This window comes from Melospiza georgiana, chromosome 20 (genome assembly GCF_028018845.1).
Source record: "Melospiza georgiana isolate bMelGeo1 chromosome 20, bMelGeo1.pri, whole genome shotgun sequence".
NCBI lineage: Eukaryota > Metazoa > Chordata > Aves > Passeriformes > Passerellidae > Melospiza > Melospiza georgiana.
Window position 1 is genome coordinate 4,853,237 of NC_080449.1, and position 23,088 is coordinate 4,876,324.

The window sequence follows — 23,088 nt, forward strand, 5'->3', positions numbered from 1 at the left end:
TTTAAAAATCTCCTGCTTCTGGAATTTTCAGGTTCCCCTCAAGTGAGCATTTAAAGCCACTGTGTCTCAAAACCATCTGCTGTTACTGGGGGAAAAAACGCCACAAAACACTTTAAAAACTCACAGCTGACTTTCAGAAGTCTTTAGTAATTGCAGCTCCAGTTGAAATTATTGAGACTAAATAGCCTGAATTGTTTTAGAAAGTCAGGGCATGAGCTGCATTCTGCTACCTTCAGCCCCATAATTTTCTACTCTTTTCAATGTGTTATTGTTGAAGGTATCAGAGTTTGAAGGTGACTAAAACTCAATAGTTCATTTGGTCCTTAGCATATTGTTTTCAAACATTTCCAGCAGAAGTAAATGCTTAAATCCCATTAAATTGGAGGCTAAATGCCTTAGGTTTCTTTACAAATCCTTCTGGTAGGCATCAGATATCAAACAGACAAAACAAAAAAATTAAGTTGAAGCCAGGGTATTTTTCTTTCCCTATGGGGAAAAGGGCATCTATTATGCAATGAATCTTTTGTAATGGTTTGGTGGCTTTGACAAAATCCATTTTACTTCATTGTCCTTTTATTTTACATAATATCCATAAAATGGCAATGCAGAAGAAATTATTACTGATCAAAACAATTAGGATAAAGCTCTTGAGTTAGAATAATGTTACACAAAAAGTGACCTTTTCAGGACAGAGCAACTTTCTCAGGGACTGTATTCTACATGAAAGGGTAGGACTTGTCTTGCAGTCCTTTAAAGCAGATTTTGTCTGTTGTCTGTATATAAGAAACAAAAAATAATTTTTAAAAAAAGTAGAAAAAAGGAGCCGGCTTAGTTCCTTTCATATTGTAATTAATGCTCAGCTTGTTGCGAAATAGCAGAGCAAATGTTACAAGACAGGTAAAGCTTAATCCTACCATGATCATAGGGGATGCTGGAAACTCTGGTAAAATGAAATTTTATGAAATTCCAACAACTGAATAATCTTTTTTGACATTGGGCCAAGGAAGACCTGAAACAGGATCTGTTTGGGAGACCCTGTTCTCATAAGGATTCCTCTGGTTTTCAGAGAGGAGGTCCAGCCAGGTGCAGGTGTGTACCCAAATATGCCAAGGGAGCCTTAAAGATTTTCCAGAGTGAGGAAAAACCTAATAAACCTGTAGGTTGTATAACTGGGTTTATCTTATAGTGGACAAGCCTTCCATAGGTCAGTCCCTGTGCTGCAGAGGGCACATTTAAGGACAACAAAGCCCATGCCACAGTTCTCATTGATCTTTACTGGGAGCCTGACTCCCATTTGCCTTTGATTGTTGGCCCTAGGTTTGCAGTGACTGTAACTGCTCCTCTTCCCTAAAATCCCTGCAGTGTCCCCTGTGGGCTGTCCTGTTCCCTGCTAAAACTCTACATTCTCCAGTAATTTAATATTCTAAAAATTACACCTCAGATGAGGAGGATTCTTGTTCTCTCTGCTAAGCTGAAACACAAAAGAACCTCAGATATTCAAGTCAGAGTGATAGTTAGTGAACAACATCTTAAAAATAAAATTGTAGGCCTAGAAAGGAGATATTGTTATTTCTAGTAGAAATATTAATTAAAGCTATTTGCTAATTTCACACAGCTGAAGAGCTGCATGTGATGATTGTGTGACCTCATGGCCCAGGGGCAGAGGTGCTGCCATGAAGGTTTGGCTGCCTCAGTGTGCAGAACTGCAGCAGGAGATGCTGACAGTGTTACGGGAGGCACTGGGTTCTGTAGGTGGGTATTTCTTTGGAGAGCAGTCCTTAATTAATCCCAAGCCTCCAGAGCACACTTTCTCATCTCCTATCCCCTCACATTGGTGTCTCTGCTCATTAATCAAATCGCTTTTCTGTTCCGGCCACGGTTTGAGCGCTGGATTTCTTGCCAGCCTGCGCTGGAGTGAAAGCCAAAGTATTTGGTGTGTGAGAGCTGCTGAGTGCTGCAGTGCAGCTCCCTCCTTCTCCCCATCCCAAGCCCTCATCCCTGTGATCTCACCACTCCGATTTAAGCACAGGGGCCACTCTGAAAGGGCAGAGATTTGTTTGGCTTTGGGCCCGGCGAGCTCGGGCCTGTCTGGACATGTCCGCTGACCATTCGAGAAGAGGGAGTTTCTCTCTGAACGCGGATTTTTCCTGCTCCCTTCCCAGCACAAACCTCCTTGGCATGAGCTCACCCTCCAGAAACCTCAGTATTTACACAGCTCCGTGGCTGCGATTTACTCAGGGCCCAGCTGCTGGTGCTTATCTTCAATTTTCTGAAGGAAAAGTTTGAAATCCAGAAATACAGGAGGGCGCTTCTGCTGGCTGTGCAATCCCCCAACTTGCTCCACAATGGGTCTCCCTAAACCATCTCCAGCAGTTTGCAATGGGATTAAGTGCCCTGAAGAAGGGAGAAAAGGTGTTTGGAAAGGCCATAACAGGACAATTCTGTCCTTAGGAGATCTGGGAACATTATCATTGAAACACCGATCTGGGATTCTTTCCCTTAAGGTTCCCTTAAGAATGAGAGAGCAATGGAGAAGTTTGTAAAATACATATGTCTCTGAAAATCATCAAATGCAGCTCTACAGCACCAAAGGGCTGTGTAAAATTAGGAAATAGTTTTCATTAATATTTCTACTCGAGATAACAATATCTCCTTTCTAGGCCTGTAATTTTTGCAAGAAGTTGTTCACTAACTATCACTTTAACCTTGAGTATCTAAGACTCTTTTGTGTTTCAGCTTAGGAGGGAGAACAAGAATCCTCCTCATCAGAGGTGTAATTTTTAGAAGATTAAATTACTTGAAAATGTAGAATTTTAAACAAAAATATTAAGTGCTTTTGTTCAGGACCCTTTAATAAGGCAAATCTTCCAGACAAATAAGAAATCCTATTTTTAGATAATAGTCTGGAAAAACCCCACCATATTTTAATTAAATTAAATCACAATGAAATGCAGAGGACTTAAATAGATTGGCTGTCTGGTGGAGCTGCTAATCTGGCCCATGTTCAGTTCACCCTGCATAATCATCATTTATTCTCTGTGTGTTTTTCCAGACACACTACATCCCAAAATATTTTGCAGAGTTAATCAAATACAACCAGAAATTCAAAGAAGAGGAGAACAGTTAAGATGCTCATGCAGGGGATAAATGTATTGATTTCAGGTAAAAATTGGAAAAAAATAATAAGATCCGTGAGGGAATTTTCTCAGAGCTGCTGTAGCAGCTCTGTGAGAGCTGCAGCCATTTCAGGGGCTCCTCAGCTTGGTTCCTCAATCTGGGGTCTGTGAGTTAATACAGAGGAGATAGAGGATGTTCCATCACCCTGCTGCAGGCCAGCAAAGTTCAGTTGCCAGATTTCCTCCGTGCCTAGGATACAGGCTGTCTGAAGGAATTAGCAGGGCTGCCTTGGAAATCAGCAGGGTCTCTCTTGCCTCCCTTCCAGGCACCACTTTGGAGGAGTTCAGCCTGAAGACCTCCAAAGTGAGGAACCTCGCTTGTTTTGAGAATCTGGAATTTTTTCCCAGATGTTTTTCAGAGCTTTTTGTGATTGCCTGACTCTTTTCCATTTCTCAAATTCCACGTTTTCCCCCTTGGCCTCCTCTGACCCAGCCTCATCCTTCTTTCCTTTCTCGGTGCCTCTAACCTGCTTCTTGAACCATTTACCTGTTTTTCTGATCAAAGAATATTTCAGTCTGAGTTTGGGAGGAAATTATTTTTAGTCAGTCTGTATCAGAAACACGTGGCCCTGTGCTACCAGACCACTTCACCATCATCATTCTTAGCCAGCTTTATTCAAATTTGCACACAAGCCTGTTTAAAGTAGGAAATCAGGCAGAAACAAACCTTCTGTTTCCAGCCAGACACAGTGTTCAGAAGTCCTTAGTTCAAATTTCAGCCATTTCTAATTAAGAGCTCATCAAACCTCATAAAACCCTCAAGGTTTCCAAGGATCTCTTGCTAATGGCCACGCTTGGAAGAAAAGAAAAGTACTTTAAGTTATTTTGCTTTCCAAGTGCACTGTGTACTTTTTTCCTCATCTTCCTTTACTTTTTGTGACATCTGTGGACAAAATGTGTTTGGAGATGATTTGGTCAGTCAGATGAGAAATTATATATTGAGTACATTAGCGTGTAAATTTGGGTTTCCAAATGCTTTGGGTCATCAGCTCCTACAGAGATGCAAACACACGCATTGGCTTGTGTACACTGGTTAAAACAGCACGATAAACTTTCTTAAAGAACAGCAAAAGCTTTTGCTTTTGTATTTATATTATTTAAACTTTTGTTAATTTCTAAGGAAATGTTGTACTTTTTTTTATTTAAATGGCTCTGAGTTAATTTTGAAGCCAAAAATCGAGCATAAACTCATCTGCTCACAGTATCTGAGTTTCAAGATAATACACATCCTGCTCTCACATTACATTACCCCCCATAAATCTGTCTCTGAGTCAAAACCCCTTAAAAACATAAATGCAAATATAAAAACAATGAGAGTTAAGAAAGTTAGCCTGTGACTTAAAAAGGAAGGAGAGGAAATAACAAATGCAGAGAATGAAGTATTCAATGCCATTTTTGGTTGCTTCTCCCAGAAATAAAAAAAAAAAAAAGGTTGATTGTGGCTGTGTACTAATGCATTAAGTTTTAACAAGGGGGTCATCTGAAATAGCTAAAGACTATGCTGGCTAAAATTTGGGTAATTTAGATGTTCTGCAATTCAGCAGGACCTGATGAAATCGACCCTGGGGTACTTCAGGCTCTAGCTGCAACAATCCCAGAGTGATTAGAGATTATCTTTCAGAGTTCAGGATGACCAAGGTAGAGCCAGAGGCCCAGAGAAGGGTAATCACAAGGTCTATTTTTAAATAGGGGGAAAATGAGAACCAGGGGGATTATGGAACAGTAAAACTGACTTCAATGCCCAAAAAAGTTTCTAGAATTAGCTGTTACAAGCACTCAGAGAATTAGAAGTTAATAAGAAACAGCAAATACAGATTTGTCAAGAGCAAATCACGTCAAACCAGTACAATTTCTGTGCAGGGGAGATGAACTGGTAAATAAAAAACAAGAGGTGCATATGATGTTTCTTGGTATTTTAGTCAGAGTTTGAATTTGTGGCATCCTCACAGTCTAAATGGAGGTATTTTCTCTGTTTCAAACTGAGAGCACAGCCAGGTGTAAATTAAGGCTCAAAAAGTAGTTGTGATTGTTTCCTGTCAAGGTGGGAGGGCACAGCAAAGGGGGTCCCTCAGGGGTCTGCCCTGGCCTGGGAAGAGCTCAGGGTTTTAGTGGCATTACAAAGCGCACATTAATAAAATTACCTGAGGTCATGCTGGGTGGCATTTCAGCATTTTGGAAAAGAGAAGCAGAGCTGTGAATAATTTTTATGCCTGGTTATATAAAATTTGCAACCTGAAATGGGATAAAACCAAATAGTAGTAGCTAGTGAAATAAATGCAAGTGCAGGATAGAATGCAAACCAGAAAATACTTCGCAAGAGAAGCAGAGAATTGGAAGACAGTGCAGAGTATTGGAAAATGCTGAACTGCTTCAGAAATGACAATTAATGCAACAGAGAGTTCAAGTGGGGCTTGTGGGTTAAAGAAAAGAGGTAAATTTTACTTTTCAGGCAACCTTCATACAGCCTTGGCTATGCTCTCCTTTGGTTGTGCAGTTCAAGAAAAATCTTGACAAATTGGAGAGGGACTAAAGGAGAGCCATAGGAATGATAAGAGGTTTGGAAAATGCAACCTATGAGGAAAGATTGAAGGAATTGGATTTGTTTAGTCTAGAGAAGGGAAGACTGACAGGATGTGAGAACATTCCTCCAATATGTAAAACATTGCTAGAAAGAGAATGGTGATAAATTGTGTCTTCAGAGCAGCAGTGAGGAGAGAATTCACATGATTTTCAGCAGAAAAGATTTAGTTCAGATATTAGAAAAAGCTTCCCAGCTTCAAGGCCATTTCAGCACTAAAATAAGCTGTGTGAGAAGGTTACTGGAGCTGCTTCCTTGGAGGTCTTTAAAAACAAGTTACTCATCTGTCAGGGATGGCCTGGGAGGATTTGGTGTTGCCCTCTGTATGAGGGAACAGGCTGCAGCTTTGGCTATCTGCTGGCTCCTATATCTTAGTTTGTAAATGCATTTAAAGCTCAGGCTGAATGTAAAATTAGTAACTGACAGGTAGCTGGAGGGTTGATTGTTTGGCCATTCTGCTTTCCAGGGACATGATGCTGTAGTTGCAGCTGAGTTCATACGATCATGAAAGGTTTTATTCAAGCAGCATCTGTGCAAGGGGAATTCTGCACTTCTCACAGCAGGTGAGGAACAAGGCAGAGTAAGTGGTTTCATCAAGGTTAATCTGTATTATGTCATCTCACTGGTTTGTGTAGGCCAGCCACGTGCCTTTTGATCTACATATCCTCAGGTCTGGGAGAAGAGTTCTGCTCTTTATCTCTGGTTATTTGGACAGTAGATAGTTGGGAATAGTTGTTCACTATGTTCATAGTCTTCCTTTACATTTGTAGTTTCCTTATGCTTCTCCACCTTTGTTTTACTTTTTCATGTTGCTGTGATTGGTAATTAACATGCTTATGTTTTTAAATAGCTTAATTTGTTATTTAAAGTTGACTGTGAGATAACCATGGAGAGTGGAAGGGGTGCAGTGATACATAAACAGAGAGCTACAACTTCTGGAGATGGATGAACAGCTCATTGCTGAAGGGAGGATAATTTAGGATGTGTTTTAGAACTGTAGGACTGTGACTAGAATATATATGTTATGGGATGGGATTTGTTGTTCATGCCCCAAAGTCTAAAACAGGCACAAAGGAGACGTGGGCAGTCGTTGCACATGGTTTTGAGTCAAACCACAGGAGCTGCCTCTAGAAAGGTCAGATACCTAAAACCATCAGCATTTGAAATTCCACGATGCTGTTGAGAAAACAAACAAGAAAACACAGTTGTGACCTTTCAGCATGACGTGTTGGTGTGGTGTTTCCTCAGGCCTGTGCTGCCGTGCTGGGGAGGATCTCCAGGTGAGGTGGAGCCAGGCAGGGCTGGCAGGCTGGCACTGTTATCCCACTCCAAACTGCCTTGCCCCAGGGACCTCAGTCTGAGCTTGGGAAGAAATTATTTTTATTATTATTATATTATTTATATATAAATTATTTATATTGCAAAATGCCTGGCACAGCACTGGGAGGGTGCTGGATACCTGGATGTTGTAGCTAATTAATTTTTTTATTAAGAGATCACCCTAAGGACAATTTGGGAGAAGCAGCAGAGGTTTGCAGGTCCTCTGCTTCCACAGCACCCTGTCACCCCTTGGTGGTGTTATTTGTGTGTCTGACGGGCAAGAGCTGGCTGCTCAGCCAGGATGTGTGTGTTTAGCCTTGGGATTGCTGGTTTTGTCCCTGGGATGCAGCCTTAGGTAGCTCATGGTGGTTTGGAGGGAGGTGGTACAGCATTTCTGGCTGCCCCAGCATGACCCTTGCTAGGGCTGGAGTAGGACAGTCCAGCTGTGCTGACCAGTTCCCAAATTCCAGCTTTAAACCTGGGACCAGCAATATCCAGCATGCTCCTAGTTTGGAGGGGTTTTTTTAATTTTAATTTTTATTATTTTATTTTTATTTTTAATTATTTATTTTCATTTATTTTTATACTTATTTTTATTTTTTCTTATTTTTATTCTTTTTTTAATTTTATTCTTATTTTTATTTTTAATTTTAACTTTAATTTTAATTTTTTATTATTTTAATTTTATTCTTATTTTTAATTTTTATTTTTAATTTTTAATTTTTATGATTTTTATTTTTATTTCATTTCTCCCTGCTGATCCCTCCTTCTCACCCCGCTGCTGCACACATCACTTCTGCTGCACTTCACATTGTGAGTGGGGGAGATTTCTTGAACCAGGGGCCTCCTGCTTAATGCACTGAGGATTCAGGCAGGCCAAAAACGCCTATAGCACATGGGGAAGGGAAGGGCCAGCAGTGAGCAAGCTTGGACAGATGTGCTAGAGGGGGAGAGAGCTCTGTCCCCTCCCAGCCTGTTCAGGGGGTGGCCAATCGGGAGAAATGGACCCTTTTTAGGACCCCAACAGTTAGGGAGAGCCCCTGAGGCATTTTTGGCCGGGAGGTTGTGTGCACACACACACTCACACACGGAACAGTTCAGCAGCCGTCCAATCCCCAGTGACATGGAGCTTTTTCTTAATTCAGAGCATATTTCAGGCTTCAGTTTAAACGGAGGGGGGGGGGGAAACAACACCAAAAACCAACCCATAAACCATAAAGAATCTATTGAAACAATTGTAAGGGGGAAAAAATAGAATGTGGCTGCAGCCAAGGTTGTTAGGGAGGAGATGTATGGAAGAGATGAAATATAAAAAGAACAATTACCATGTTCCTCATTGCCCTCAGATCAGCCTGGCAAAGTAAGGACCTGGAAAGGCACTTTCCAAAAACCAGAGAGGTGGAGGTGGATGTTCCCCCAGGAACATCTCTGCTCTCAGGGGAGCTCCTGGTTAACAGGGCTTTGTGGTGGATGTGCCTCTGCTCCTTCCTCCTCCCTCACATGGCAGCATCTCCTGTGCTCCCCAGGGCTGGTTTACAAGCAGAAAGTTAAAGCTGGTGAGCAGTAATTTACCCTCTTGTTTGTTTGTGCACTCTGAGCACATTGGGAGCAAAAATCTCCCAAGATTTCCAGTGAAGTGAGGCCATCTGATGAGACTGCACAAAAACATCCTCTTCAGAGTGTTCACATGATTTTTAAAGGGTTCTTGCAGGACTGGGAATGGCACCTCCAAACCCCCAACCCTCCTTCACAGAATGTCTCTACAATGGGATTTTTTTCTGATACCAATTTGTTTATTTGTTTGTTTGCAATTAGGAATGAATGCCTGGACATCAGCATCCTTATACAAAGAGCAATTGAGTCAGTCCCTGCCCCAAATATCTTCCAGTCTTCACTCTCAGGGATAATTTTCCTCTAAAGGCAATTTAGATGCACAAGACTCTTAGCACAGCTTGTTCATTACTGCCAAGGACCTGCAGTGCAGGATGAGTCTCCTCAGTTAACATCTGTTTTTTTGACCAAATTGCCTTAGTTGCTGCATGGGCCCACAGCTGATATAAAATGCTGAGAAATTATGACTATTTTTGTTGTTTGGGTGTTTTGATTTAATTTATTTATATATTTTCCTAAACCTGCAGTTCATTTTGGCATACCAAGCTGGATTTACTCGCAGTTGTACCCGGGCAATTATGATGTTTAAAAAATTACTCCCAGCTTACCCCAGTGCAGGGGAGTGAAAAGCAGGGCAGAGAGGGATGTGTGTGTGTGTGTGTGTGTCTCCTGAGGGGGTTTTTGGCATCAGACCAACAGGAGCAATCGGCATTTGGAGGGAAAAGATGCATGTGCACATTAGGAGGCAACATCTGGTCCTAGAGCCACATGTTCCTGCCACAGAGGAGAAATGCTGCCTCTGCACTGTCCTCCTGCATTTGGGGTGGGGTCTCTGGGGAAGTTTAGGTACCCCCACCCAGATTTTAGTTGTTATTCTCTGTGAAATAAGTCAAAAAGAAAGGAGGCAGGCGAACAAAATGCAGTTTGGGCAGGGAACTGGGCACCTGAGATTTTCCTGTCCCCATGTTTGAAATGTTCATTATGCACTTGAAGCTGGAGGGACTCTTTGACTGCTCCCTGGGCTCTGATTCCAATTCAGATCAGTGAGAAATCAATAGGGGTGAGCTGCCTGGAAATTGCTCTCCTGCTGAGGGCTTGAAGTGACTGGTGTGCCACTGACAATGCAGGAGCACTTTGTCACTCAGCATTAATTGTCCCATCAGCCCTACAGCCCTGTTCCAGAGAGCTCCTGGTATGGTTGTTTCCAACCACATTTCACTGCTTTGCTGTTCTGGGTCTCTTTCTAGGCCTGACAAGCGTTGTCCAAGGCAGACAGGAAGAACTTTGAGCTAAAAGCAGTAGCAGTAATTTCCTTTCCTTTAGTGGCAGCCTTTGGGGGATCTAACATGGGTTGTTTCATCTGCAGTTAAACTTTGGATCTGATGGCCCTGGATTTAGGAATCTAGACTCAGCTTTGAGCCACCTAAGGCAATAAAAGGCCTGGAAGACTAATTGTTGAGATTAAAAGGAGACAATGTGGCTTGCTGCCTTTTCCAGGGGATGCAAGCCATGCAACCTCAAACCAAAACATGATTTATTGTCAGAGTCTCTCTCTAGTGAATTTGGAAAGCTTGAAGGCAGGACAGAAAGAGAGCAAAGTGCAAGAACAGGGTATCTCTTTTCCTTGCCCCTTGTTTGATACTATAGAAAGAGTTGTTAATTTTTATACTCTGCATTTCCTCACACCTTTGGGCATATTATGCTGCTTTCTGTAGCTCCCCTTGGACCAAATCTGAATTACCTGCCAGACCTCCTCAGTTTAGCTTTAACTCTGTGTTGTGTTTATAGCCTTAAGCTGAACTCTAACTTTTGTTTTGCTTCAGCCCTATTTTTGCCTATTTTTTTCCACTGTTAAGCATTGAGACAGTGTGCCCAGGGAGGTTTGGAGTCCCCATCCCTGGAGGTGTCCCAAGAAGGGCTGGATGTGGCACTCAGTGCTTGGGGATGGGGACAGGGTAGGGATCAGTCACAGGTTGGGTTTGATGCTCTGGGAGGGCTTTTCCAGCCTCAGTGACTCTGGGATTCTGTGAGTCCACCCATGCAACCTTGAGGTGAGCAGTGCTGGCTCCTCCTGGCCCGTGGTGCTGGATGTGCCCTGCAGGTGAGGGGAGGCAGCACAATGGGGAAAAACAAACGGGGAGATGATGCCAACATCTTCTACTCTTTTACTATGAGCAATCCAGCCATTCTCCCACCACCTGGCTGTGGCAGAGACCTGTTGGGCAGAAATGTGGCTCCTCCTTGAGCACCATCAGCCTTGAGCCCCCATCTCCTTTGGCAGGAGAAGAGCAGAGCCCACGGTGCTGCCGGCCCAGCACTGCGGTCACGCTGCTCTCTGTGACAAGAGCATCTCCATTTTCTTGGCCAAATATACATATGGGTAACTCCATACTTCCTTGCTAAATTCCTCTTGGAGTTTTGTTTTGATTTGTGTCTGCTCCTCTGTGATATGAAGTTTTAGTTAGTCTTAAATAGCACCTGCTGAAAATCCATGTTTTTTTCCTCACTGTTGTAAAAGCCTGAGTTTGGAAAGTTGGAGGTTTTGGGGAAAGTGCTGCAGAACATTTCCTTGTTCCCAATGTGTTTAATTTTCATCCACGGTCAGGGAAGGGGTTGGGGAGCAGACTAAAGGGGCCCAGTGGAGTTTAGAAAATGCAAAAGGAGTTAAAAAGCCACTCCTTTTCCAAGTTAAAGGGTGAATTTGGGTAGCCATGTATCTGGCTATGCTGGTGAAATCAAAGAGCTGTAAGTTCAAGTGAGTGTTTACAGCTCCCAAATTCAGTTAATTTATGACATGTTTAATGTGTTTTCACAAATGTTTGTTGTACTCATGTAGTGACGATGCTGTATTTGGTCAGTAAAATTCCATCCTGCCTGCAGTACGCAAAGACCTGAATGTCACAAGGATGTTCTGTGTCTGAGGAAAAATATTCACTTTCATTTTAAACACTCCAAATTCCTCTGCTTTTCTTTTTTTTTTTTTTTTTTTTTTTTTAGTAGAAACCTAAACCTGTCACTGAAACCACCAACAGGGCTTTCCAATTCTCACTAACATTATGGGATATTTCTGGTTTTTCTGGTTTGCATTCTTACTCTTTACCTTTTTTCCTTTTTTTTCCCCCCCTTCACCCTCTTTCTTCAGCATAACAAGATTGGAAATTAGTGCTGGCTTGAGGCCATGGCTGCATCTATGAGGCCATTTAAAGTTATTGCTCTCCAGTCCCCCTGGGGCAGTAGGAAGTTCAGCTGCAATCACAGAGAAAGAAACCACCCCAAAATTCTGCAAATAATAATTTAAAAAGCAAGAAAACACAGAAGAATATGGAATTGCTTTTATGCATTTCAAGTATGGGATGAAAAGACTTGTGAAAACAGGTAGAAATACTGAAAGGCAGCTTTTTGTGCTGAGGTGATGGGGTTGCTCTGGAGAGATTTGTGGTCAGAGCCAGAGGAGAAAGTCTGTTTTAATTTACCTGGGTAGAATCAGGATCTGTCCCCGCTGAAGCTGGTGGGGTTCAGCTGCTGTGCATTGGAGTGAGGGAATGCTCTGAGCATCCCAGCAGGTGGGGAAGGATTTGCAGCTTCATTCCCATTCTAGCTCTGAATTTTGCAAATCATCTTAAGCAGGAATGTGGTCTGAAACAAGATTTTTAATGCAGCAGCATGGCCTGGGCTGGGAGTTGGGAAGGTGGATGAAGGATAGGTTCACATGGATTAGAATTTTATTGAAAGCTCCTGCCTTCTTAGAAAATATTCTCTTGTACATTGAAGGCTTTTTCCCTGCTAACACAGGTTGAAAGTGAAGAAATAACAGCATAAATAACATTTTTCATGCACAAGTATGTGGCTTTTCAAACACTTTGTGCACACCTCTCAAAGCATCTGGCATGATGTAGTTGGTAGAAAAAAGCAGACTCTGACTTATTTGAGTGACAAACTCTCACCCTTTTTCTTGGTTTTTTTCCTGAAGTTGAGGGAGCTGGTCCTGTGAAATCTGTCCACACAAACTTTCTTTGCATTTCTGTACAGCAGAAGCTGCTGAGCAATATTTGGACTAGTTCTTTTTGGGATAAAAAGGAGAATACTTTGTCTTTACAGACATTTTCTAGGTGGGAATGAAAGGAAACCTCAAGCACATTGACTTTCAGTGAAATGGGGAAGATATTTTCAGATACTGTGGGTGAAGAGGGAGAGGTGTTTTTTAATGGATTTAAACCTTCTCCAAGTACCAAATGTACAAATTATGGCCCAGATCCATGAAACAAGTTGTGTGCCATAGAAATGGTGAAAGTTTTAAAGAAATGAGCCACTAGAATACTTTGGGTCCTCTTGATTCTTTCCTTGTAGTAGCTCTGGATTTCTATTCCTTTAAAATTTTCAACTTTCTATTCAATTCTGAAATGATTAAACATTTATGGGACTACTGGAGGATCTATGTGACGTTGCCCATCCCAAAGGCTCCACAGCTGGAAAGCAGATCAGGACAGTATGTGGTGATTTAATATTATTTTGCTGTTTTTTACTTCACAGAACCCCCACAGACTTTACCTTGATGGCAGTCTCATTCTTGATGCTCTGCACATGAAGCTGATGTTCCTCCTTGCTCCACAAACTTACAGTCAATACAGGTAAGGCAAATTTATTACATGTCCTTGGTTAATAGAAAATTCCAGCTGTTCTGCTCTGAGGCGATTTATCCTACAGCTCAAACCATTGCCACATCCTGCAGCTCAGCTTGATGCCATATCCATTTCTCAGAGTATTTTAAATGAATGCAGGTCTTTCCCTTCGCTGAACACAGATATTAACACAGTAATTGTTGCCATTTAGATGGATTCCATGAATTTACACCCTAGGGTTTCCCATTTCTCCTGTGGTCATTCCCTTGGGAGATCCTGCCCAAGAAACTCCCTGCTCCCCTGTTTTTCATGAAGGGTTAAAGCACAAACAGCAGCATTATGTCCTGGGGTGCCAAACTTTTTCTTCTGCTCCGTCTCCTTTTGATTTAAAAGCTTTGTTTATCTCTCTGTAAAGTCACTGGCAGGCCATAAAGAGATATATTGCCTTGGTGCAGACAGCACAGACTCCGCTCCTGGGAAAGCAATGGGCTGTGAAGTTGAGTGTGTGTGTGCGTGTGTGTGGGCCCTCATAATTCAGGAAGGGTTCTCTTTTGGGAAGATCCCAGTGGACACTGCCTGCAGCCTCCCGTGGCTCCTTGTAGGAGAAGGCTGTGTGTATCCAGGAGGCTTGGTCAGGCTCAGTGCTTTTGATGTCCTCATAAAGCCATCACTCCAGAGCTTGGAATCACAGAGCTATTGAACTCGGTCATAATAGAGTGGGTAAAGTGCTCCCTGTGGTTTTGATTTTATTATATTTTTATTTTTTGATAGACAATATAATGTCTTGTCAGATCCCAGCTTGCTCGGGCATTCCCTGTCACTGTACAGTGAGATACAACATCAGAATTATTGCTTGGCTTCTAAGTTGCTGCCAGGGGTTGAACCACCAAGTGAACATTCCTTGATAGAAGCTGTATTTTGTTGAGTGTTTGCAAACTCTCAATCCCCCTGCACACCCCATGGCAGCTCCCAGGAGTGCAGGGAGCAGCACTCCTGGCTGGGATGAAAGGTAGGGTGTTCTAGGGGAGGAGATGGAATAGAGAAATTACTTCTGGCTGGCATTTAGACTGAAGAAACTGCTGATTTAGCTGAGCTGAGGGTGATTGGGTTTAATCTGCAATGGAATTGACTTGTAATGTCCTTTTTACTTATCACCAGAGGAGGAATCTACTAAAAAAGAGGGCAGAGCACCAAACTGAGCTGAGGCACTGCCAGCAGAAAGGTTATTGATTCCCTGCAGGAGCAGAGAGGAAGCTGCTTTCATAGAATCACAGCATGGTTTGGGTTGGAAGGGGGTCTTAAAACTCATCCCATCCCGCCCCTGCCATGGCAAGGACTGCTCCCAGCCCTGCCCAGCCTGGCCTTGGGCACTGCCAGGGATCCAGGGGCAGCCACAGCTGCTCTGGGCACCCCTTTGAACAGCAGGTCATGCTTTATGGGAATCCCTGACTTGGAATCACGGATTTCCAGAGATCTCAGTCCAAACCTTGAGAAATGGAGCTGGGAAGCAGCAGAACCCTCTTTTGGAGAGTTTTCTCATGTGGAGGATTGGCATGAGAACAGCAGATTGTTGCAATCTGCTCCTCTCAATGCATCAAGTGGCACACAGCCTAGAGCAGGCCCCTGGAAATGAATGCTTTGCACAGATTCAGTTTGTTTTGGGAAACTCTAGCAAGATGAGCATGGCCCCTCAGCGTGCCACCCCCTCACCCCTGGCAGGCTGTACCCACCCTGTTTTTCCTCGTGGCTGGCCCAGAGGGGATCCAGAGCCCAGTGTTGTTAACTACAAGGGTTGTCAACCACAGCCTCTGTGGGAGCTCCCTTGCCTGGGGAGAAATCATTGATACCTTTTTACAGCGAGGATAAATCTGAGAATGGCCTGAAAATCTACAGGAAATTGCTTTTCAAGTGACCGATGATATGACCTCTAATTTCCTAATGATCTAGGAAGAGTTCAAGCCCAAGTGCTTGTATATGCAGAATGCCAAATTTATATATACAAAACATCATAATTACTGTCATGGAGATTTACAGTGCTTTACAACTCATTAATAACCATAATAATAATATTTACCATAACTCTTTCTGGCAGATTAATTGTAATTCTCTTTGACCATTCTCAAACTACTCTTCTCACAACATCTTTCCCATCGGCATGAGAATGAAGTACACAAAATGTAATTTATTGACATTAAGGGTGGCTTTATTTCCATGTGTTTATTTGAGACAAAAGGAGATATTTGCTATTGAAGGGAAAGCTTAAGCATTAATGAATCAGAAAATCTTTTAAGACAGTGCTGTGTATTGCTCCACTTCAATCTGGCATTAGCAGGTGATGCGTTGGTGACAGACAGGTGGGATTTTTGCTGCTCAGTCAAGGTACCGTTTTCAAAATTAAGTGTATAAAAGAAAGACTGGGTTAAGTCCCAGTCATTTGCATGAGAATCTTTTAGGTCCTTCACATCTGTTTTAGGAGGGGGAAACATCCACAGATGAAAAATGTCAAGTTTAGGCTACACTGACTGTTGTTTAGCTGATGAGCTGAGGTGATAGAAATTTCTCATTCTTCTAAATACCATCAAAATGATGAGATCTGGAGAAAAGAAAAAAAGTAAGGAGATATTTTTCCATTTTCTCCGCTTTCCTACTCCTCAGTGTACAAAATTTGTGAGCAGTGTCAGATGGGATAGAAAATGCTGGCGTGCAATGGAATTTTTTAGCTTTAACTTTTGTATGCTGTTGTAATTTCTTATATTTCCTTGTATTTTTATAAGATAACAGTCTTTAAAACTGCTGCAATAACATAGCTTGTATGCATTTTCCTGCCCTTTTTCAACAGCCTGTACTATTCCTGCCAATGTCATGGGTTCCTCTTTAATGAATTGTTCTGTCCAGGTCTGATTTTATCCGGTGCTAGAAATTTGGGGTCAATAGACCTTTGTTCCATGGCAGATTCGTAGAAATATAGAATCCTAGAGGGGTTTGGGTTGGAAGGGACATTAAAACTCCCCTTATCCCGCCCCTGCTGTGGCAGGGACACCTTCCACTGTCCCAGGCTGTTCCAAGCACCATCCAACCTGGCCTTGGGCACTGCCAGGGATCCAGGGGCAGCCACAGCTGCTCTGGGCCTGCCCACCCTCGTAGGGAATATTCTTTTCCTATTACCTAATCTAAACCTACTATTTTTTATTGGTTCATTAATTTGAAATGGCAGTTAAACTAGTGTTTATACTTTTTGACATTGTTCTGTTGTCTGTTAAAAAAAAAGTAAAAAAAAAAGTCAGGCAATATTAACATTTTGTATCTTAGTTTCATGCTTGTCTTTGTTTACTCTTCCAAAGCACATTTTGGGTATAAAATGACCGTTCCATTTATTGTGTTGGCATGTCTGGGGGGTAGAAGAAATGATCTGCTGTTGTTCATAAGAATAGCACCCACTGAGTGACGGCTTAAAAAAAGTCTGGCTCCGAGACACACCAACCACTCACATCTCTGGTTGAACTCATCGTGAGCTGGGAGCACCATGTGTGAGTCAAACTCACAAAAAACGCATAACCTCATGTTGAAATCCTGCTTCAAATGTATTATACAATAATTGAATAATTTGTCAGACCAACACAACCTTTAACTGCATCCAGTGTTGCGGAATCAGACTCCCCACTGAGATACAACAACCTGGATATTAAGAAAACTTCCACAGGATGACAGGCAGAAACCTCAAACACCCCCAGCCTCGGCTCTGTCTCATCAGACTTTCATCTCTGGGAGACAATTACGAAAGCTCATGTGTTATAATATAAAACACTGAACTATTAGTGCCTGCTGACATGGAGAAAAATGGTAATAGTATTTCTCTCCCACCTGCCTGTCCTTCAATTTAATTTTATAGCGGTTGTCTCATAATTTTTCGAAGTTTCCAAAAAAAAAGACTTAATGAACCTTTTCTAAAAGAAAGTGCCAAGCAAGCTAAATGGAGAAGTTGCTGCCAATTCTGCCTTTTTAATACTTTTAAAACAAATACAGATTTAGAGGCACACTCATAGCAAAGCTGTGTGCCAAAGGCCATCGGAACTGAAGACATGTTTTAGAATATATACATATAAAGTGGGTCTGATGAGTCACATAATTTGTTGCCTGGAGACAGAATACATTTACACGATGTTCTTTAATCTATTTCTAATTTATATGATGTTCCTTGGTCTAATGGGTTGGTTCCCTGTGCCGAATGTCCAGCAATACACTCCTAACAAGGACCAGTCTATGTTTATTCATATATTCTCCGTTACGTTCTCCGTAATTCCAGAGAGATAATTACCCATGACTGTATTCTCCTTTCCCAAGTAAATTAAAGGGTTTCCCATGCAGGGTGTCCTCCTGGGACCACAAGGAGTTTTCTGAGGGTTCGTGATGGTTCAGGTACAAGGAGACTCCCAGCTTAGCTGTAACGTTTGAGGTCCTTCCTATTTTCAAACCGACACCTATGTCATCACTCCCATTACAGAAAAATTCCTCTAATCTGAAAAACCCCGCTGGTGGAAAACCTGCCCTCATCCCATGAAAAGCAAGAGGTACCATGGGGATGTTTTTGTTGTCAGTGAATCATATCTGGTAGGAGTTGTTTCTTTTCCTTGTGCCACAGCTCCAGCCCCCTCCGAGCCTCCCAGCCAATTGCTTTGGCTGCAGAAGCCCTTGGAAGCCCAGAGTACAGTAATTGCTTCATTGTGTTGCTTTAAGAGGAAAGGAAAATAGTTATTACTGTGAGCAAGTGCTTCTGGTTTTTTTCCCCTATTGCAGTTGTGTGTTTTGGTTACGAAACGTACCCTACCCTGAAACGGGTGTTTTGAGACTTTCTCTTGTTGAGGTGGAAGGTTTTGAGAATGGGCATCTGATTATAATGCAGGCACTGGTTATGACAGAAAGCATTGGCTTGGGGAAATGCTCTCCATTTATAAAATGGGAGAGAAACTATTGCCGATTAATCTTTGTCCTGATTTGTTTATGGAAGGTAACAAAAAGCAGCACAGTTGTGTTCCTGGAAAGTGTGCTGAGACTTGATGCTGATGTACTTCCATCTCATCTTCACTTACAGAAAACTTAATGAAGATTTGACTTTTCAAATGACTGCACTTACTTGTTTACCCATCTGGATATAGTTGTAAATATGGAATTTATGGTTGGTCAGTGACTGAGATAAAGTTCCCCTAAACTCTTGGTCTGCTTGTGAAGAAGTTGTTTTTCCATAACACTGTTCTGAAAAAAACCTAACAGACAAAAGCCCAGCTCCGGTAAACTGAGATATCCCATTATTAGACATATCTAGAAATTTATGACTGGAAAAGGTATTAGGTTGTGACCTGATGGTCTCCTGCTGCTGAGGCTCCAATGGTGATTAGGAAGAAGTGATTTCATCTCCATGGCAAGGCTACTGCCCTCATCCCTGTTTTATTTCTCATTGAGAAGCCGAACATGGCATTAAGGACTAAGAGGAAAAAATGCCTCCCCACACATCCACCCTGAGTGTTATCACTGCCAGCTCTTCTCTTCAAAGACCCCTGACTGAAGCTCTGTGTGACTAAGTCCACTTAATTCCCCCACTAAGAGAAAAAAAAAAAAAAAAAAAAAAAAAAAAAAAGAAAAGAAGTAGAGTTCAGAAGTTCAAGGAGCTCTCCTGAAAACCACACGCTTGTGGTTGTCTGGGCTGCAGGCGGCAGAGCTGGGCTGAATCGCTCGGTGCTGTGCTGGGGACGTGGTCACACTCATGTGATGTCCTCATTCCAGGCAAGCAATGGCCAAAAAGGTGGAAAGTGACACACACACGCTGCTGGTGGGACATGACTACTCTTGGAAACATTGCTTTAGATGTCACCTTGGGAGCTGTTTGAGATGAAGTATCTGGAAGGCTCATCCCAAGTTCTGGGAATGTTTAGCATAAGATTGTACATTCATGGCCTTGACAGGCTCGTATATAACCCTGAATAGCATCTCCCTTTCCTCCCAACTTGTGGAACTGTTAATAGTAGTAGTCTCCTGTAAAGCTTAAAGTACATAGAGCATTTAAAGCTTGTAACATTTATAGATTGCTACAGCAGCAGGAGAATCAAGCTAATGAAAGGATTGGGTGGGTGCCCTGAATTAATATGACCATAATCTAATTCATTTTAACTTCTTTCTGCTGCATATAAAACCTTCCTCTCTCGTCCAGCAGCACAATTAGGACCCAATTCACAGGCTTGTGGCAGATAATGGGAGGGTTCCTGCACAGTGGGGCTGAGAGGGTTTGAACAGCAGGCCCTGGGCGAGGGCAGAGGGGTGTTGGTAGAGGTGGCAAAGGTCCTCTGTGGAAGGTAGCAGGACATCTAGGAAAAAGGGACTCAAAGTTTGAGGAGTCATAGGAGAATCAAGAACCAGGAGGTAAAGATAAAATGCTGGGCTTTCAAAGGGGTGCAGTGCTATAATTTGAAATAGAAATTTTGTTTTCTTTTCCTTTAAATGCCCATACTATAGAGCCTGCCTGCACCCTGATAGAGGCTGCTCCTTTCCATATGGCATTTTACCCTCCTTTCACTGCCCTTTCTATTCCCTGGAGGAATTGTGTTTGGAGAATACTTCTTGTAGTTTTTAAGTGCAGTGAAACACATTTGACTGCGCTATCTCCTTTTGCTCTTTGTTTCATCTCCATCTCCCATCCGTTTTGCTTTGTTTCAGCCCAAAAGGAAGGGCTGTTGCATGCTCTGTAGCTCATCCCTGGGAAGCTCAGAGGGTGGGGAGGACCTGCAAGCAGTCAGGTGGAGATGCTAGAGGGGAAAGCAGGATTTGGAGAGCAAGCAACGCATTGTGGATTGTTCTGACAGAGTTTGTTGAACTGTGTTACTGGATCACTGAGGCCAAGAAAATATTACAACACATGTCAGTGTAACAGCCAGTTCATGCTTCTGACCTTTTCATTTGCTTCTCAGAAGAGGAGTGTGACACTGGTTTCTATGTATGCGCTCTGACAGCCTCCCTTGTCTACTGGAGAGTTATGGAAAATAATACAATAACGTAATAAAGGACTATCAAACCCTTTTCCTTAAACCAAAACCCATGCATTCCATGCTTGGGTTTCAAAGCTTCTGAGGGCTCATAAGTTAAGGGATGGGCCTGTCCTAAGATGTGGAAAATTCAGTGAAAAACAAGGCATTAAAGAAGGTAATAGCTGGACAGGATTGAATGGGGAGCACTGTTCTTCACGGACCTGTCCTGAACCCGTGCACCAGCACAGCTTGAGGGCTGCTGTTGTGCTTGGAGTAAACCTAAAACCAAAGCTGAAGCCACTTGCACTCATTAAAGAGCTCGTGGCTGCTTTCACTGTGCTGGATGAGCAAACCTTGCCCTGGTCAGACACATATTCAAGTGAGTCTCTCCTATGTGTTGATGGCAGCTATTTATAACACCTTATTCAGGAGGCTCTCTCCATCACTTTCTTTCTCCATTGAGTCTATGAAGGCAGAGTACATCTAAATTAAGCTTCTTTTCTCACTTCTCTCCTGGAAGTTGGTTTGTTTCTTTGTTTTTGTTTTCTTTTCTCTGATCACTTAGCGTACAAGAGTCTCACAATGGAGGCTAAGGTAGGTGTCTAAATGTAAGTGGTGTTTACACCCCGGTATCTAATTGTGTCCTGCATCCTCATTCAGATAAGATACATCTTGTCCCTTCCTCCTCAATTGCTGTGCCTTGTTAAAGTGTTTCCAAGGTGGCTGCACATCCATCCTGATTCCGTGTGCTTCTGTGAATACCTGGTTGTGCATGGGGGTGATAAAATCTGTTTTATCTGAAGGAGCAGGAAAATACTGCCTGAAATAGAGAAATGCTTGCAGGGATTTGTGTCTATAAGAGGTGAAGAAATAGCTGCAGTTGAGAAAAATTGTGGATTCCCCCCAGGTAATACAAGGAACAACCAGCACCTGTAGATTTAGGGCTGAATTAAAGTTTAGGTGGATGAATGCTGCCCAGAGCTCCTGCTTCCATCAAGCCAAGATCTGGATGATGGGCTCTGCAGGGACAGAGGTGTTTCCCTGCAAACAAGGGCACTACAGACATACAGCTCACAGAATCACAGAACCATTTAGGCTGAAATAAATGTTCATCATCGAGTCCCATCTCTCTCTGCAGCTTCTCCACTTCCAGGCTCCACCTGCCCCATCCTTGGTCCCACTGTGAGGTGCCCATGTCAGATTATCCATCATCTCCTGGAGGGCTCTGTGTGATGCTGCTGCTGCTGCTCCCAGCCAGCCTGCAGAGCAGAGGGGCTCCCCTGCCTGTCTGCCTGCTCCAGCTGGTTGGAAGGATGAGGTTTAGGATGCCAGCACTGCATCCCACAATTAACATCTGCTTTTTAAGCCCCGGGTGTAATCCTCCAGATAGTGCAGAGACCTTGCTTGGTGCCTGCAGGGGTAAGGAAACCACAGTGCTGAAAAGGGCAGTGTGAGCATTCATGGACGATTCTCCAAGAAAGATCAGTGTGCTGTGCTGAAATACACCCATAGTGGGCTGAAACCTGCTCACATTCCTTGTGGAAGAGCTGTATTTCAGAGCCTTCCGTAGACAAAATATCTGCAGGCAAAGCTGGTGAGATCCCATCCCCGAGGAGAACCTGCAGGGCCAGGCTTGTGCTCTCCAAACCACTTTGGGATGAACGGCAGAGCAAAGCTGGGCAGCCTGTAAATACAATTATTTGTTTATTTACACAGAAACTCCCTCCTGTTCATTGCAGGGCCCTGAAGGCAGAGCTTCACTGGGGTCTGTGTGTGCTGGTTTGGGCACTAAGCATGGCACAGGGGGCACCTGACCTGGTTGAAAGACAGCTCCTCTGACTCATCATGCTGAAAGCAAAATGAGCTGTATATATTTAAAGCAAAGCCCTATTTTAAAAATTAATGATCTGCAAGGGAGAGAGGAGAAACTGCTTCTCTGTAATGCAGAAAAAGGCCCTGATGACCACAGCCTGAGTCCCTTTCCAGATGATGTAATCATCAGTCTAAATAATAAATTTTTAACGATGTGGAAAAAAAAAAAAAGGAGGAAGAAATAAAAGAAAAAAAGAGGGGGACTGTTTCAATGAGGAGTAAAAGTAGCTGGTGGCAACAGGGTCTAAGGAAAATACATGGTTGTGTGAGGTTTCTGCCCTGTGTAATTAGATTATCCCAAGTGTAGGAGTGTGCTGCAAAAGGCACATTGAAATGCCACTAATTGAGTGCTCTGTGTCTTCCCTTGCCACGTGCCCATGGAAAACTGGGGTACTTGGGATATATGAGGCAAAGGGGTATTCTATAAATGGGGCTGCTAATAATAGGCAGTGGAGATTAGAAAGGAAAGCAGAGGCTCTCAGCAGCCCAGAGAATGGGGAAGACTTTCCCTTCATAAATAAAAGGCCACAGGAGCTCCACTCGAATGGGTTTGTGTTGGGTTGACAAAGGTGAGCAGTGTGTGACCAGTGGAGTGCTCACTGGGCTCTTTAATGCAGTTTACATTGCTAGGAACACATTAATCTGAAATGTACTGGGTTTTTTTTCCTTGGACCCCCCTGGAAAGATGCTGCCCATGGCTCTGGGTGTGCTGTGCAGGTGAGAGGGCTCAGGGAGGCACCAGCATGGTGCCTTTGGAGGGGCTGAGGCCCCAGTGTGGGCTCAGGGATGATGTTTTTTCACTTCACACTGACTCCTCATCGTGGGGAGCCCTCAGGCATTTTCCGTGAGGCTCCAGCCAGAATTTTCACCAAAAAAAAAAACCCTGATCCAAACCTTAG